Raw genomic sequence first — 18,258 nt, 5'->3', positions numbered from 1 at the left:
AGGTGCATGTGCACAGGTGTGTAGGTGTATGTGTCAACGAAGACACTGAGTTTCCTTTCATAGTGGACATGATGGCAGTGAAGTCAATGTGTGCAGAAGCAAGAGCCTGAGGGCTGAGGTGACCATGAGAAGCTGAGTCTCCTCAAAATCCACAAAGTCCTGGCAAGGCTGTGGTGGAATTGAAGAGCTCAATGAATGCTAATTAGATCTCCTCAAGCAGCAGCAATGCCTTGGCTGGTGTCTGGATTACATATCTTTGTGACAATATTGCTTCCAACACTAAAGATGCTGTTTCCAAAGGAATTTTCCCAGGACTGAGATTACTGATCCAACATGAAGTAAGACTTTTGTGACTTGTGAAATGTGAATGGTTTTCCCAAAGGATTGCACCAATGTCCAGGACCACCAGCAATGTACATGTGCACCAGTTCTGGCACATCTGCTCCAGACATGTGACAATTCAGGAGTTAAAAATCTCTTCGCGTTGCTGTTTTCAGTCATGTTTCGGTGACTGACACCCCGATAGCCTTCATTTCTAAGGTAGGGGATATTTTCTCTGAGAAATTGTCACCTTCATACAAAGTCTCAAGAGAGTAAGTTACCAGAATTAAGATGACAAATTTGGATCTTAGATTCACAGTGATTTGTGAGTTTTTCACCTATACTTCTCAGACAAAATTCAGCCCAGATCATCTGGAAAGACATGTTTGGAAAGAGGAAAATAGCTGGGACAAAATCTTTATTTTGACAGGCAAAATAAAATGGTGCTAATGTCCAAACACATCCGGACTGTTAATGCTTCTAAAAATGGTCTCCACTTTAGGAAATGATACATATTTTTACACTAAAGGAAATAAATATTTTCTCATAGTCAAACTTAATGTCATTAACTAGACAAGTGAAGAAGGTCATAGATCTTTCTGTACTTTATACTGTAGCTTTGCTTAATAAGACTTAGAGATAGCAACTTGAACTTAATCACATATTATAGTTTTTTTTTTTTTGCAGGAAGTTTCTTTTAGAATGTAATAAATGCTTAAAGAAGAATTATACTGTGAGTAGAACAGCACGCAGCCTGGCACTTAGCAAGTGATCGAGAAATAATTCATGAGTGAATGAATGAACAGATGACAGATGTAACCAAAAATCAAAACTAAAATCACTTCTGAAGTCGAGGATGCACTTCTCAGTAAGTAACTTTCGTTATGATATCTCTGGTCCTTAAGGAAGAATTCTGGCTGGGCACGGTGGCTCATGCCTGTAATCCCAGCACTTTGAGAGGCCGAGGAGAGTGGACCACTTGAGACCAGGAGTTTGAGACCAGCCTGGCCAACATGGTGAAACCCCGTCTCTACTAAAAATACAAAAATTAGCCAGGTGTGGTAGTGGGTGCCTGTAATCCCAGTTGCTTTGGAGGCTGAGGCAGGAGAATCGCTTGAATCCAGGAGGTGGAGGTTGCAGTGAGCTGAGATCATGCCACTGCACTCCAGCCCAGGTGACACAGTGAGACCTGTTTCAAAAATAATAATAATAATAATAATAATAATAATTTCTGAGTGTATACTGTCTCTTCTCCTTAGTTACAACACTGTGCTCTTTGTGGAGCTTAGTTTGATGGTCTTAATTTAAATTATGCCAATAACAAGCATTTTTGAGGAAGTCAGTTGATAACACAAATGCTTCTATGTGTGCAACGAGATCGCATTCTTAAAAAAACATATAACTTATTCTGTATCTGGGAGCAGATTCCATGTTATGAGGCTATTTTTCAGGCCAGTGATCCTGCCGTGTGGGCCCCTTTGGCACAATTCCTCTGTGGGATTGCAGATGTGTCATAATTTCTAGGCACAAACTAATGTCAATCTGCATGCACTTAAGTCCTCAGTTGTTAAACTAAATCATTTCCTCCTTTTCAGGCATTTTTCTCATCTGGATTTAACATAGATCTGTTCTCACACAAGCATCTGTGGAATGAGCCTGGACATTGCTACGGAGGGCTGGTTAGAGGAGGAGGAAAGAAAGAATAATGGCTAATCATTAAGTTGCAGTGTGGGTGTTTGGTTGGGAAGAACCAGCTGGCGGAGGAATGGATACTACCTCTGACTCAGAGACATGGGCAGTGACCCCTATGGTCTGGCCAAGAAGGAGTCACATGTCTTTGGTGACTTCTTTGTTTACACTCAAGAGTTTAACTATGAGGCAGAAATGGTTTCTTTGCCAAAGTCTAGATTTGATGAAACATGGCTAATTCTAATTTTAGAGCTGAGCTTGGACCTTTCGTCTAGTCATTGCTCCAAAGTGGTGCTTACGGGAGAGGAGAGTATTCTTCATGATCAGCTCTGTCTTACATTCAAGTGCAGTCAGGCACGGAGGGACTGGAGCATCGGCCCTAGGCCACAGCTGGAAAGTCTTCTGCATTACACAACAGGGGTCACAAAGCAAAGTGAGATCATACGTGGGCAAAGGAAAAAAGAGAAGGCAAAACATTCAAAATCTCAAACATTTAAAACCAGATTTCAGTTGAAATATGTAAGTTAATCAGTATCAAGCAAAAATGTCAGTCCCCAGAAAGCCAGTCTCTCCTTCACATTTATGTAAATACAGTTTGGGCTCTGATACCATTGGCTGCTGAATTTAATATTGAGACAAAGTTTAGTAGAGTAAAAGGCCTCCCAAAGCCACTTCTTCCACTCATTCAGTCAAAAGAAATTTACTAAATGCTTTCCTTGTGAGCAAGGCACTAAGCCAAGTTATGGCACTTCACTCTGTCAGCTTTCAAACGCACCATCCCAACACCATCACCATAAACAACATCATAACCAGAAGCATCACCATCACCATCATTATCACCACTGTCACAATAACCAATACCATTCCCATTACCCAACACCCCCCATCACCATCACCATCACCATTCCCATCCCAGCACCTTCATTATCACCATCTCCATCTTATCACCATCATTGTCACCATCATCATCTCCAACATAATCCTCATCACCAACACTATCACAATCACCATAACCATCCCCATTCCAACACTATCATCACCATCACTACCATCACCAACACTGTCCTCATCTTAACACTATCACTATCCTAACCCCATCACTATTCCAACTCGATCACTATCACCACCACCAACACCATCCCCATTCCAACACCATCCTCATCACCAACACCATCATCACCATCACTATCATCAACACCATCATCATTACCATCACCATTACCATCACAATCATCAACACCATCTCTGTCCCAACACCATCATCATCACCAACACCATTCTCCTTTGGAACTCCAGGCTTTCTTCATACATTAGCTCATTGATTTTGGCCCTATGTGGTAGATATTATGGTCCTCATTTGTTTTTGATAGAAATGGAGCCTCAGAACAGTGACATTACTTGCCTGAGCCACATGCTAATAAATGGCAAAACTATATCAGTTTTCTACTTCCTCAGATTCTCAGTTTTCTGTGGGATGTATCAGGAGACCACACCACATTAATCATGAGGATAAAAATGACCTTCATAGTGATGTATTATGTTCATATCAGTGCTTAAATGTTTTGAAGCACCTTTACATTTATTACATCATTTAAGCTTATAGTAATCCCTGCAGAATGACAAGAATGTGTTATTATGGTCAAATTTAAAGCATATTTTGTTAAATATCTCATTTCCAAAATGAACTTGCAGTAAATTAAGTATCTGGTAACACATTTCCAAAATTAATCATTGAAGTGTGATGACACAGAAGTTATTCCAGGGCTGTTGGTCAATTCTGGGTCAGTTTCCTCATGGAAACTGCATCTGAAAACCTAAAGTGGAAGGTACCTGTATTCAAAATGGCTAAAGGACTGATTAGGATTAGGATTGATTCCTAAATTAGCAATGACATCTTTTCCCACAAAGGATTATGCTTGGGGTTCCTGAATAACTGATTCCATCAATCATTGATTGACCTCCTCCTACGTGCCTGGTGTTGGGCTGAACTCTGCGGATACAAGAGGAGTAAGACACAAGTCCCGGCCTTGAGAGCTTACCATCCTGTGCGAGAGCATAAGAGCTCTCACATAAGAGCTGTGTGCATAACAGCACACAGGTGAGCATCAACAACCTTCCCAGGGTGCCGCTTTCCATTGCTCTTTTAGGTCTCATTTGCCAGGAGCTGAAAAGATGTGGGATTCCAGCTGAACTGCATTTCTGGAGAACTCACAGTGAGCCAGGCATGAGGTTTAGATGCAGGGGATACAATGCTGAAAAGACCAAGTTTTAAATAGGGTAGAAAACTTCCCAGATTGGAAAAAATAATTACTAGCATTGAAATCTAATCTTTAAAGCAGTGTTTTCTCCAGCTCACAGCTCATGGAATCCATTTCCTTTTGTGAAGCGCAGATGCTTAGCATGGGCAAGAATTGTACCACTGGGCAGAGTTGGGCTCTGGGAGGCATGTGGAGGGATGTGCTTTGGCATGGCTGGAGAAGGCTTGTGGCTGGTTCTCGAGAGAACTCAGCTTGTTCTCTCCAGCTCCTTTCTGCTCATGTGGATGTCCCCAACCCACATCAGTCCTAGTACCTCGTTCTTTCCACGACAGCACCCTTCACACTTACAAATTGTCTATTTATTTGTATATTTAAATAATTAAACTATCTGGCTGCCCTACCAGACTGTATACTCAAGAAGGGCATAAAGCATCTATTTTACTCACCATTGTAGCTGGCATACAGTACGCATTTCTTGAAACAATGTATCTCAAGCTTGGTTGCACATTGGAATCAGCTTGAACATTTAAAAAATTCTGATGCCTGAGTGCTTCCCCTGAAAGTTTTTGATTCAGTTGATCTGGGGTGTGGTTCAGACACTGTTTTGTTGCTGTTGTTGTTGTTTTGTTTTTTTGTTTTGTTTTTGTTTTTTGTGATGGAGTCTCACTCTGTCGTCCAGGCTGGAATGCAATGGTGCAATCATGGCTCACCGCACCCTCCACCTCCTGGGTTCAAGTGATTCTCTTGCCTCAGCCTCCTGAGTAGCTTGGATTACAGGCATGCGCCACCACACCCAGCTAATTTTTGTATTCTTAATAGTGACTGGGTTTCACCATGTTGGCCAGGCTGGTCTTGAACTTCTGACCTCAGGTGATCTGCCCGCCTCGGCCTTCCAAAGTGCTGGGATTACAGGTGTGAGCCACCAAGCCCAGCCCAGACACTGGTTTTCTGTGTTTGTTTTTCTTTAAGTTCCCCAGGTAATTCCACTGTGCAACACATTTTAAGATTGTTCAAACTCATATTGTGACTTACCAGATTTATAGAATCAGGGTCTTTGTAGGTAGGGCCTAGGGAATTTGCAGTTTTACAAATGTCCCAGGAAATTGTTACGCAACCTTGAATTTGAAGCCCATGGGTGCAGAGAGCTGTCATCAGTGTGGCTGTGGAAAAGACCTCTGTGGGCAGCACGTGGGAAGGGAGGAGAGTGAACGTCAGGGAGGCTCTGGGATTGGTGCAGGTTCTTTTACTCCCATTGTACAATTACTATCATGCTCACTACTCAGCCGCTGCCCCCGAATGGTCTTTTTAAGTTGGTCTTTGGTGAAATCCTGGCCTCAGTATTGTTTTAAAACTTTCTGTAATTCTGATGTGCAGCCAGGGCCAAGAACTGCTGGTAGGAGGAGCCAATCAGAACTGCTGGTAGGAGGAGCCAATCAGAAGAAGTGCAGCCAGGGTCAAGACCTGCTGGTAGGAGGAGCCAATCAGAAGACGTGCAGCCAGGGTCAAGACCTGCTGGTAGGAGGAGCCAATCAGAAGACGTGCAGCCAGGGTCAAGACCTGCTGGTAGGAGGAGCCAATCAGAAGACGTGCAGCCAGGGTCAAGACCTGCTGGTAGGAGGAGCCAATCAGAAGACGTGCAGCCAGGGTCAAGACCTGCTGGTAGGAGGAGCCAATCAGAAGAGGTGCAGCCAGGGTCAAGACCTGCTGGTAGGAGGAGCCAATCAGAAGAGGTGCAGCCAGGGTCAAGACCTGCTGGTAGGAGGAGCCAATCAGAAGAGGTGCAGCCAGGGTCAAGACCTGCTGGTAGGAGGAGCCAATCAGAAGAGGTGCAGCCAGGGTCAAGACCTGCTGGTAGGAGGAGCCAATCAGAAGAGGTGCAGCCAGGGTCAAGAACTGCTGGTAGGAGGAGCCAATCAGAAGACGTGCAGCCAGGGTCAAGAGCTGCTGGTAGGAGGAGCCAATCAGAAGACGTGCAGCCAGGGTCAAGAGCTGCTGGTAGGAGGAGCCAATCAGAAGAGGTGCAGCCAGGGTCAAGAGCTGCTGGTAGGAGGAGCCAATCAGAAGATGTGCAGCCAGGGTCAAGAACTGCTGGTAGGAGGAGCCAATCAGAACTGTTGGTAGGAGGAGCCAATCAGAAGAGGTGTAGACAGTTGGAGGCCAGGGTGAGGAGGTGGGTTGTAGGTGGAGTTGGCAGCTAAAAGAAAGTGGAATAACCCAGAGTTTGGGGATTTGGGCTGAACCACTAGGTCCTAGATCAGGATCCTGTTAATTTCCTAGAGCTGCCATAAGCAGTTACAGTCCTGCATTGCTGAAAAACAGGGGCATGGTTTGAGAAATGTGATGAATGTTAAGTGATATGATGAATGTTAAATGATTTCACTGTTGTGTGAACATCATAGAATATCTAGATGGCATAGCCTTCTATACACCTAGGCTATGTGCCATAGCCTGTTGCTCCTAGACGACAAACCCTTATAGCATGTGGCTCCACTGGGTACTGCAGGCAACTGTAACATGACGGAAGTGTCTGTGTATCTAAACATATCTAAACATGGAAAAGGTACAGTAAAAACCTGCTATTATAATCTTATATTACCACCATCATGTATGTGGTCTGTCATCGATGGTATCACAAACACGATGGCTTAAAACAACAGAAATTTATTATCTCACGGTTCTGGAGGCCACAAATCCCAAATCAAGGCTCATGCAGGGCTGGTTCCTTCTGAAGGACCCGAGGGAGAGTCTGTTCCAGGCCTCTCCTGGCTTCTGGTGGCTGCAGCCAGTGCTCGGCTTGTAGATATGTCGCTCCAATCCCTGCCTCTGTCTTCACATTCGCTTCTCCCTCATGTTTCTCCTCTGTCTCTGTGTCTCAAATCTCCCTGTCATTTTTCTGATAAGGACACCAGTCACTGGATTTAGGACCCACCCTAAATTCAGGTTGAGCTCATCTTGGGATCCTTCATGACAGCTGCAGACACTTTTTCCAAATAAGGTCAGGTTCACAGATTCTGGGAGCTAGGACCTGGACGGATCTTTTTGGGGCACAAAATTCAACCCACTACCAAGGGTAACGGACTTCACAGTTCCCACCCAACAGTATGGCTGAGACAGGTGAGAAAGCTCCCGACAGAAACAGCCCACTTGGCCGTGCCTGGGGTGGGAACAGCATCTCCTTCTCCTTCAGAAACAGAGTCCATGAAGACACAGCACGTGGGGAGAGTTAATGGTGGAAGGTGGGGCAGCAAGACTTTTAGGTTTGAAAGCAACAACTAAAAAAAGTTTTACACACACACACAGACACACCCACACACAGAGTTAATTAAGGTTATTCTAGGTGGATAGCTGGGATTGCATGGTTCCCTGCTGCCACTATCCTGGGAGGAGATGACAGAGGAAGCCTACTCTTGCTGCCCATCTTAGATTTAACCTTTGTCTTCACCCTCATCCTTTGGTTAGTTTTTTTCTATATGAAAAGTGCTTTCTTCACATGGAATAAACGGGTGTCTTTGGACATCAATGAACGTGTACACATTTTAAAGTTTTAAAGGAAGCCTAAAATACTTGGCAGACATAAAGAGACTTTTTCTTTCCTAAAGTGAAGAGCGGAGGCAGAGTTGGGGGGAGTTTTTACTGCAAGGTGTGGCCAACGTTTTTATTTACAGTAAATTTTAGAAGGGATTCTCTCGCAAAGCAAATGCTAACACACACTTCTCCAGGTATGAAATCATCTTGTGGCTCTGCTCTTCTACTTTGTGGCTGAAAATGGACCTTTTCACACCCAGAATTGCTGTGATGTTATCAAAGGAAATACCTTGAATTTCAGGTACTTGGATCCAAATTAAAGGGCATATTCCCCGTTCTCCACCCAATAGATTTATGGTTTTATTTCAACATCAAAATCCAAATCCTGAGTTTCCTTGGATTACATTCAATGGGCTGAAAACTGTCAGTTTAGAGAAAGCGAATGTTTACAACCATTTCAATAGAGGCTTTAGGCAGTGAGCTACTGTTGGAGCTTCTAAGATGAACCAATTCCTATCTTGAGACTGACATCACTACTGGGAACGTGCCCCAGAGAAACACACCCACAGTATAGACTGGACATTTTTAAACCTGCTAAAAAAAAAAGGTAAAAATACATGAGAAGATGTAAAAGAACTTGCCCTTGTTACCCAAATACCCTTAGAAACTTATTTTCACATTGCCTTGTAGATGGTGTGAACTTTAAAAGGTCAAAAAGTAAGTATGTCCTTATTTGGAAAATAAGATATGTTTCTTGTGAGGAATAGTGGCCGATCCAGAAAAAAAATATAAAGAAGAAAAGAAAATAGCCAGAAATCTCAGCACCTGGTAAAAATGTGTGTTTCGTGGGGCATCTGGTCTCTCATCATTGTCTGGGTGAAGGAGTCTGTCCCCAACCTGTCGTGGGTAGACTTGTGGGCTGGGGTGGGACCCCTTTTTGCTCTCAGCGTTTCCTCCCAGCCGGGCATCACTTTTCTTTTCCCACTCACTGGGATTTAGCATTCACCCAGAGCCATTTCCTGTGAATTCTTGTGGGACCAGATCTTTTTCCTTCCTCTTGTAAAAAAAATTCTGACCCTACGCCATGGCTTAACTTTGATTTCCAAATTTAAATGTATAAAACTAATGTTATTTGGGATGAGTGAATACCAGGATGGTTGAAGAGATGGAAGCAAGATGCAGGCAGCCGAGCAGCAACCCCTGGAAGCTGAGAAATCCTGGAGTGAATCCTCCTCGGGTCTGTGCCCCACCTTGGGAGCAAATCAACCGCACTGAACTCTTTCGGGCCATAAGGGGGCCATTCACTCCATGATTTCTGCAGGATGTATTTATACCCTTGAAGAAGTTAAAAAAAAAAAAAAAAAAAAAAACAGTCCAGAGACTGCAGGGAAAAAGAAACCAACCCCCAAACCAAATACAACAGGGTCTTTGTGCTCCTACATCCTGTGCTCCCGCCATTCATCTGTAACAAAATTAGTGTAATCATATCTGCAACGGAGGAGGAATCAAATTTGCTCTTCGGTTCTGCTGTTTGGGTAGAGGTTTCCTCAAGGGGACAGGAAAGATGGATCTTGCCCTTTGGGAATTCAATGGAATTTTTTCTTGGCAAACCATATTTTCTAAGATCAGCAGTTAGTTGAAAAGGAAATCGTATAGTGGTCTGAAAGGAGGTAATCATTACTCCAGGGAGTTTTGCCTCTACATGGCGCATTTCAAATCTTCCATAACAAAAAATCCAGAGGTCAGATGTTCCAGAATTGAGTGGTTGCAGGCTCAGGACAGATATCAAGTTCCTGCCTCTCCCTGCCTCGGGGCTCTGCCTCCCTCGGCTGCTGGCTTGGAGCTCAGGCCTGTCCCCTAGGGTCATACAACAGCCATAATGGCTGCCCTGGCATGACCTTCTCCTACCGTCCTGCAGAGCAGCAGAAAAGCTACTGCTCCTTCCTGGTCCTCTCTCTCTCACTCACCATTGTGATATAATACACATGATACAAAATCCCCGATTTTAACCATTTTAAATATACTATTCAATAGCATGTAACACATTTACAACATTGTGCAACCATCACTACTCTCTAGTTCCAGGAAATTTTCATGACCCCAAGGGGACATCTTTACTCATTAAGCAGTCTCTCCCATTCTCCCAGCTCCAAGCCCCCAGAAACCACGAGTTTGCCTTCTGTCTCTCTAGATTTGCCATTTCTGGACGTTGCATAGAAATGGAATCATACAGCACGTGGCTTTCATGTCTGCCTTCTTTCACTCAGCATCGTGTCTCCGAGTTCACCCATGGTATAGCACATACCATTCCATCTTATGGAAGACCATATTTCAGTGCATCGATGTACCACATTTTGTTTATCCTGGTTGTCTCTTTTTTAAGAGCAAGAAAGATCTTTCCCAGAGCCCCTGGCAGACATCTCTCCCTGTCTCACCAGCCAGACCCGAATCTGGAGGTAATGCCTAATCCAAAAACCGGTGGGAGGACGGGATGATTAGGGGTGCTCTCTGACTCTCCTGTGCGGGAAAATGTCTCTTCCCTGGGCTCACAGTAGTCTGGAGGAAGCTTCCTGAATGACATGGGACTCCGCCATCAAGTGTGGCGTGGCGAGTGGATTTGGGGCGGCCATCCACAGTGCTGCTGCAGCACCTCGCTCCTAAGTTCATGACCCTCTAGATCTACAGTAACTACAATGAAACGGGTTGTTAAAATGGAAATTTTACAAGGGTTCCAATATGAGAGATGTCATTTACTAAACAACCTATGGATTAGGCTGTTCTTACATTTGCTATAAAGAAATACCTGAGACGAAGGAATTTGTAAAGAAAAGAGGTTTAATTGGCTCACGGTTCTGCAGGCTGTACAAGGATGGTGCTGACATAGCTTAGCTATAGGGACTTTTACTCACAGCAGAAGGTGAAACGGGAGCTTGGTGTCACCTGGCAAAAGCAGGAGCAAGAGAGAGTGTGGTGTAGGGGGAATGTGTGTGTGTTGGGGGATACACCTTTTTACACAGATCTCATGTGAACTCAGAGCAAGAGCTCACTCATCACCAAGGAGATGGCTAAACCCATTTATAAGGGGTCCGCTGATGATCCAAACACCTTCTACCAGGCCCCACCTCTAACCCCAGGGATCATGTCTCAACATGAGATTTGGAGGGGACAGACATCCAAACCACATCAACCTATGTGGCCAACTCTTCATAGGTGGAATTTACAAAAGGAAGCCTTCTAAAAGAAGTTTCACCACTCCTAAGCACTCAAACAGAAAATGGAAAAAAAAGATGTGAAGAGATTTCTTTGAAGATAAAGGCTGATTGTCCCCACCCCTGTCCCACCCAACTGTTCTCCTCCCTTAAGCCAGGAAGGGACCACTCAAGCGCGGTGACAGGATGTGCTCACGAGGCTGCCCTGCAAGGTGAAATGTGTCTCTGCAGCTGGAGAGGCTGACGCCTGCACCTGTAGGTGTGAGAGACCCCCTGGAGCCTGTGGCTGCCAGAGAGCAGCGGGCTGGGACTGACTGGCACTCCCAAATGTGGTCAGGATGAGGAGCCCCGTATTAATCATGTTTTTTAGCTTCTGTATTTTATGATGCTTTGACATGTTGAGGACTTGCTGATGTGGGAGAGGCCACCCCATTCAAGCTAGCTGATTCCTAGAGAGAGTAACTCCTCCTGCCTCCCGCAAGCCTGCCTGCCATATGCAAACTAGCCCATCCAAAGCCTGTATCCCCCAGTTGCCTTCTTTATCAATCTCTCCCACTCCAGGCCAGCATTCCCCAGTCCTAATCACTCCAAGGCCAGGTACCAGACAATGAGGGACAAGTCCTACACCCCAGATCCTGCTGACCTTATTCAAACTCGCCGCCCTAGCCCTGCCCACCCTGTTTTACCCATTTCTCCCCACAAAAACCACAATAAAGACTCTTGCTACACTCTCCCTCACTCCTGCCTCCTGGCCACCCCAGTGCTTCCTCGTGTGACCCTGCATGGGATGGTGGCCTCCTCTTCTTGGCAACTGTAACAAACTTTTCAACGATGGCTGTCTTCTGGTCTGTTTGCCTCACCATACCTGAATAATAATAAAGCCTACATTTTAAAACAAGCATGTAAATGCTTCCTGGGGACCTGATGCAGCCCACACAGAAGAGACAACTGGTGTGAGTCATCTTGGATCCTGTCCATAAAGCCCCCGAGAGGGTCAAGGGGCCTCACCCCAGCAGTACTGTGAATGCCAGAGATCTGGGGATAGGAAGGAACGTTGTCAGCCTGCGTGCATCAGCTTGGGTCATGGAAGCCACAAAAGGGAGAAGCCCAGGACAGAGTCAGCGCAACAATCGGCGGCCCCAGCAAAGGCAGCATCACCCTTACTGCTCCGAGGAATTCTTCTTTTTTTCTAAGATGGAGTCTCACTCTGTGGTATAGGCTGGAGTGCAGTGGTGCAATCTCGGCTCACTGCAGCCTCCGCCTCCTGGATTCAAGTGATTCTCCTGCCTCAGCCTCCCGAGTAGCTGGGATTACAGACACCCACCACCAGGCTGCCTAATTTTTGTATTTTTAGTAGAGACGGGGTTTCACCATGTTGGCCAGGCTGGTCTCGAACTCCTGACCTCAAGTGATCTGCCCATCTCAGCCTCCCAAAGTGCTGGGATTACAGGTGTAAGCCACCAGCCCTGCTCCAAAGAATTCTGCACAAGCTGGTCTTTTCATGGCATTCTTTCTCTTTGAAACATTCTGACCAGCAGAAGATACTGTGTCTTGTAAGTGGCTTTGGCTGGGAACTACTGGTCAACCCTCCCTGCAATAGTAATATTTCACTAATATGTCTGGATATTGAGCATCTAATAGAATTTTGGTATTTTTCCCCACCAAATGTCTCTTTTTGCTGTTGTAACTTAGGTTGGAGCATGAATGAACAAGTTGAGTGAGATCTTGGAAGTCACTTCTGTAATTCTTTCTTGTTTCCAATGAGAAGTAGAGGCCGAGACAGGCGTCCTGGTTTTTCCTTGCTCAGCGGATAGCTAATCGGTGACTGAGCTCAAGCCAGATCCCAGTCCTGAACGTAATTGTGTAAGGGAAGAAAATATAATTAGGTGGTCAAATAAAAATGAGGCCAATATGCATAACTGAGCTTCATTGCCTGGTGCCTCTAAAACATTAGATGGATTTTGTTACAGGGATGGAAAAGAATGATCAGCCGATCCTTTCCTCTCTAATGTAAACTCCAAACTGGCAGTCACCTTCTCTCTTCTGGGTATTGTTACATCCCTAGCAATGTGCCTGGCATATTGAAGATACTACAGGAAATGCCTGTTCAGAGATTAAATGAAGAGTAACAGGTTTAAAGCTATTTTATCTTACCTATAAAGTTATTGGGTGTCTGCAAAGAAATTTTGTCAATGGAAATTTTGTTTTACAGTTAATTAGAATTTCATAACATCATATGTGTTATCCCTTCAAGAATGTACTAAGCATATTCTTGAGCATTTTTATCTCTCTTTCTTGACATTTTAAAGGTTCAGATACCAATAAAGGCATTTGCTGTGATTAAATGTTGCTTTAGGTACAAGAAGAAGGGGACGCAGGCTGAGGCATGGCGGTCAATGAGCTTGTGCTCACCATGTCTGGCTGCCCAATTCGTCCTGGAGCTTGGAGCTTGGGTGGATATGTGTGTGTGTGTGTGTGTGTGTATCTGCTGGGAACAGGGTGCCTTTGCAGTTAATTTGATTAATGTAGTAGGCAGAATAAAGGCCCCCCAAAAGATGTCTTAAGCCCTGACCTGTTACCTTACATGGCAAAAGGGAAGTAAAGTTGCAGATGGAACTAAGATTGCTAATCGTCTGACCTTAAAATTGGAAGATTATTCTACATTACCTGGGCAGTCCCAATGTAATCACAAGGACCCCTAAATGTGGAAGAGAGGGCAGGAGACGAGTCAGAGTTGGAGAAGGAGAGGTGACAGTGGAAGCAGCTCAGGGTGAAGTGCTGTGAGAAGGACTCAGCCCAACCTCGCCAGCTTTAAAGATCCAAGGGGGCCATGTGCAAAGGAGTGCAGGGGTCCCCAGAAGCTGAAAACAAGAAGAAAGCATGTTCTCCTCTAGAGGCTCCAGAAAGGAACCTGGCACTGCTGACACCTTGGTTTCAGCCCAGCGAGACCCAAGACCCATGCGGGACTTCAGCCTCCAGAATTCTAACATGATGGACACATTTGTATTGTTTTAAGCCCCTGACTTTGTGCTAATTTGTTACAGCAGCCATGGGAAATTAATAAAGTCAACTTGGATGGACAGTGAGACATGCACGTCAAGCCTACAAACATGAATGATGATTGATTTGTCAAAGCCAAAGCATTGAAGGTTACTCTGTACCACTGAATGTAATTGTGCTCATCCAGGCACTAGAACTATCTGGAGGGGACTCTGTATTATGGAGAGTCATTACCTGTCATCCCTCTGTAGGCTGTAGGGAAGGTAAACCAGCCAGCATGTTTTTATTAGGTTAATCAGATCTTTACCATCAAATAAGAAAAACCAGAAGAAGAGTGGGTTAGAAATCTGAGGCCCACATCAATCACAACTTTTGTGTAAGTGGCATATTTTATTGCCTTTTATCATTTGTAAAAGATGGAACTGCCAGCATCTGATGACTGTCAGATGTACAAATTATACTCTACCTGCTTTAAGAAGAGTGTGGTTGCAAGTCCTTAACGGTGTGGAGGCACACAGCAACTCTGATGGGGTTTCCCAATTTTACTCTCCATCACCTGCAATGACTGTGAAATGAGATGAAAAGTTCAACCCAATTTACATGAGGATGTTCCCAGGCTAAGGCAGGGAATCTTCAGTGAGAATGAAACTCTTGTTTTTTTCCTGAATCTGATATACCTTGGGTCTTTGAAGTTTGTAAGATTTGAATCATACGTGCAAAATGACGTATTATCAATTCAAGTTTCAGAAACTTTAATACTTTTGCCTTTTAGCTGAAGTTTTAAAAACATAATGTTTTTGATTTTCATTTTTGATTCAATACCATGTTTTAAAGAAGCTTTGTTGGCTCTAAAGCTTTGAGTCGAGCTTTTCCTGCAAATACTCTGTGATGCCAGTTTCTGAACCTGAGCTTTATTAATATGGACAGCGAGGCCGCCTTTCAGCTAAAGGTTTTGCCCTGGGCAGATAGGGGAGTACTTTATCAGCCTGCTCTCCTCTTGCTTAGGCACTTGGAGTATTTAGTCAAATCAACACTGGCTTCTCTCCTGACCTTCCATTCATTATTCCTGACACCAGAACCTGGCTGGAGAAGGGCACATAGAGGCTGCCTCCAAGTCACGAAATTGTCCAAATAGGATTTCTCAGAAGTCACAAGAGCTGGAGAGAAAAATCAAATTGTGTGATGTAATAAATACTTTTTTCCTTCTCACAAATTGCAGATGACGAAATGTGACCCTCTCCCAGGCTGTGGTAGTTTGTTGAGGTCTCACCTGATGTGCTGGCTAATGGTACTCATTTCCTTAGACACACCACACGTCACAAAAACCCGATGACTTCTTCAAACTCAAGGGAGGCTGAGCAGTGCTACTGTTAGTATGGCCTACTGAGTCACTTCTGTTGGGGACTTGAGTGGAAGGAGAAAGCTTGAATCCATGAGTGGGGTTTCATCCATTTGCCGTATTTGTTCACGTGCACAGTCTTTTGGAGACACGTTTAATGATGATGGCTGCTGATGGAAGGCATTGTTCACTAGCTGAGGGTAAGATCTGAAGAGAGCAAGCCCAAGCTCTGAGCTCATGGAGTTTCATGCAAGCCAGGAGACAGATTGGAAGCAAGTCAACAAGGTGCTGGGTTAGATGAGGTGGTCAGGAAAGGTTTCGGTGGAGGGGGCAGACATCTGAAGAGAAGGGTAAGAGAAGGTTTGAGTGACACATACACCTGCGCAGAGGACAGCCTATGCAGAGACGCTGAGGTGTGTGCATAGGGCTGGAGGCAAAACCAGGAGCAAGGCTAGAGCACAGCAGAGCAAGCGGGAGGGGTGTGAAACTTCACTGGAGGGGGTTTGGGAGGCTGTGATGAGGATTTCAGACTGTGATGGAGACTCGTTGGAACCTCTGAGCAGGGTGGTGTCTGGACTAGATTGCTGTTTTAAAGGAATCACTGTGGTTGCCATTTGGAGAAAATATCAGAGGATCAAAAGTAGAAACAGAGAATGCAGTAAGGAGGAAACTACAGTGATTTGGGCAAGAGGTGATGGGAACTTGACTTAAGGGGAGAGCAGAGGAGGTGGTCAGAAACAGATGAGTCCTGGTTCTGTTGCATAGGTTGAACCTGTAGGACTTGCTGAAGGATTGGATAGGAGAGACAGAGAGAGAGAATGTGAAAAAGACAAAGGTGGGGGCAGAAAGAAACAAGAAGGAGAGGAAGGAGGAGAGGAAAGGAAGGAGGGAGGGAGGGTAATCTCCAAGGTTTTTGGTCTAGAACCTTGGAAATCTTGATGTTTATTTTCTGAAATGGACAGACTGACAGTAGGGAGGGCAGTCATGTGGAGGGAGGGAGGGATTGGGAGCCTGCTTTGGCCATGTTAAATGTGACTGCCCGTTCGATGTCCAAGCAGCATCAACAATGCCCAGTGTGGAAGGACGTTTTCTAGCCCTGGCTGAAATGCGTAAAGGTCTTTGGTTGGTTAAAGGAGGAGCTGGTATCCTCATTTGCGTCTGCCCTTCTTTGCTCCTGCCACCCATTGTGGGTGAGCCTGGGGCCATTGGCTGCCTTTCTAATGGCTTTTGCTGCTGCCTGGCTCACCTCTCTCCAGCAGTTCATCCTTCACTCCACTGCCCAAATGATCTCTCTGCAACATGAATCTAATTGTGTTACTGCCACTGCATGATTTTCTAAGGCTCAGTATAACCTTTGGAATACAATTCAAATCCCGGGCCTCTCCTGGCCTGGCTTATCCACTCACTCTTCTCTGCAAGTCATGCTCCAGCAACACTCAGGAATTACGATCATAACAATGAAAATAACAGACTTTCTTGAATGTCCCCATGTGCTCAGCTCCATGCTGAGTGCTTTTCATGCATTATCTCACTTAATGCTCACCTAAACTATACAAGGTAGTTAGTATCATTACTTGTACTTTACAGATGGGAAAATTGACATTTAGAGAATTAAGAATTACATTAAGTAACTTTCTCAAGCTCTCATGGCTTGTAAAAGACTATTAGAACTTGATCCCAAGTTCTTTTTGTAAGGTCCAGACCCCATGCTCTTGACCACTGTACCTGTGATTCCCAGATCAGCAGCAGCAGCACCATGCAGCCACTTGTTAGAAATGTGGCTTCTTGGCCTGGCATAGTGGCTCACACCTGTAATCCTACCACTTTGGGAGGCTGAGGTGAGAGAATCACTTGAGCCCAAGAAATCAAAACCAGCCTAGGGAACATGGTGAGACTCCCTCTCTACAAAAATTAAAAGACTAGCTGGATGTGGTGGCACATGCCTGTCATCCCAGTTATTCAGGAGGCTGAGGGAGGAGGATCGCTTGAGCCCAGGAGGTAGAGGCTGCAATGAGCTGCGTTTGTGCCACTGCATTCTAGCTTGGGTGACAGAGAGAAACCCTGTCTCAAAAAAAAGAAAATGGACAAAATAACAACAACAAAACAAAAAGAAATGCAACTTCATGGTGCCCCACCCCAGATCTCCTGAATGAGAAACTCTTGGGTGGAGCCCAGCAACTTGAGTTTTCTCAGGCCGGCAGGTGACTCCATGAGACCACTGTGCTGCACTATATTGCAGTTACACTGGCATGCTGTGCTGTTTATGCTGTATTAAGCCTTAGGTCTTTGCAGATGCTGCTCATCTGACAGCAAATCCTCTCCCTGTGACAGCCTGGTGGACTCTGAATCTTCCTTCAAGACTCATTTCCCAGGCCCTGACAAGTCTCCTTTGGTCTCCTGACCCATGAAGGCATCTCCTTTCCATGCTGCCAGAGGATGCTGCATCCTAAGGGTTTCTTGCTGTCATTAGATACAGAGTTTGTTCTGGTGACTTAATTTCTCTGAACCTTCTCTACTAAGGGGCAACAATGATATTTACCCACAGGAAGTTTGGCCCAGGTGATCTTCTGAATTTCTTTTCTGTTTTAAAAGCAATAATTAATGTTTGCATTTAAAGGCTAAATTAGCACCAAATAGCCTCCTCGCTCCCAATCAATCTCTTAACACGCCTGTAATCCCAGCACTTTGGGAGGCCAAGGCAGGCAGATCACTTAAGTTCAGGAGTTCGAGACCAGCCTGGCCAACATGGTGAAACCCCATCTCTACCAAAAATATAAAAAATTAGACTTTTCTGACTAGGCTTAACTGAGTTAGTGACAACATTTGCAGGAACACGAGCAATGTAGGGTGTCCCATAGAGTAGAGGGGAACCCCTGAGCAGGGTGGTGTCTGGACTAGATTCCTGTTTTAAAGGAAT

This window comes from Pongo abelii, chromosome 11, assembly GCF_028885655.2.
Source record: "Pongo abelii isolate AG06213 chromosome 11, NHGRI_mPonAbe1-v2.0_pri, whole genome shotgun sequence".
Taxonomy (NCBI): domain Eukaryota; kingdom Metazoa; phylum Chordata; class Mammalia; order Primates; family Hominidae; genus Pongo; species Pongo abelii.
The sequence above is the reverse complement of the archived record's forward strand: the minus strand, read 5'-3'. Positions refer to the sequence as shown.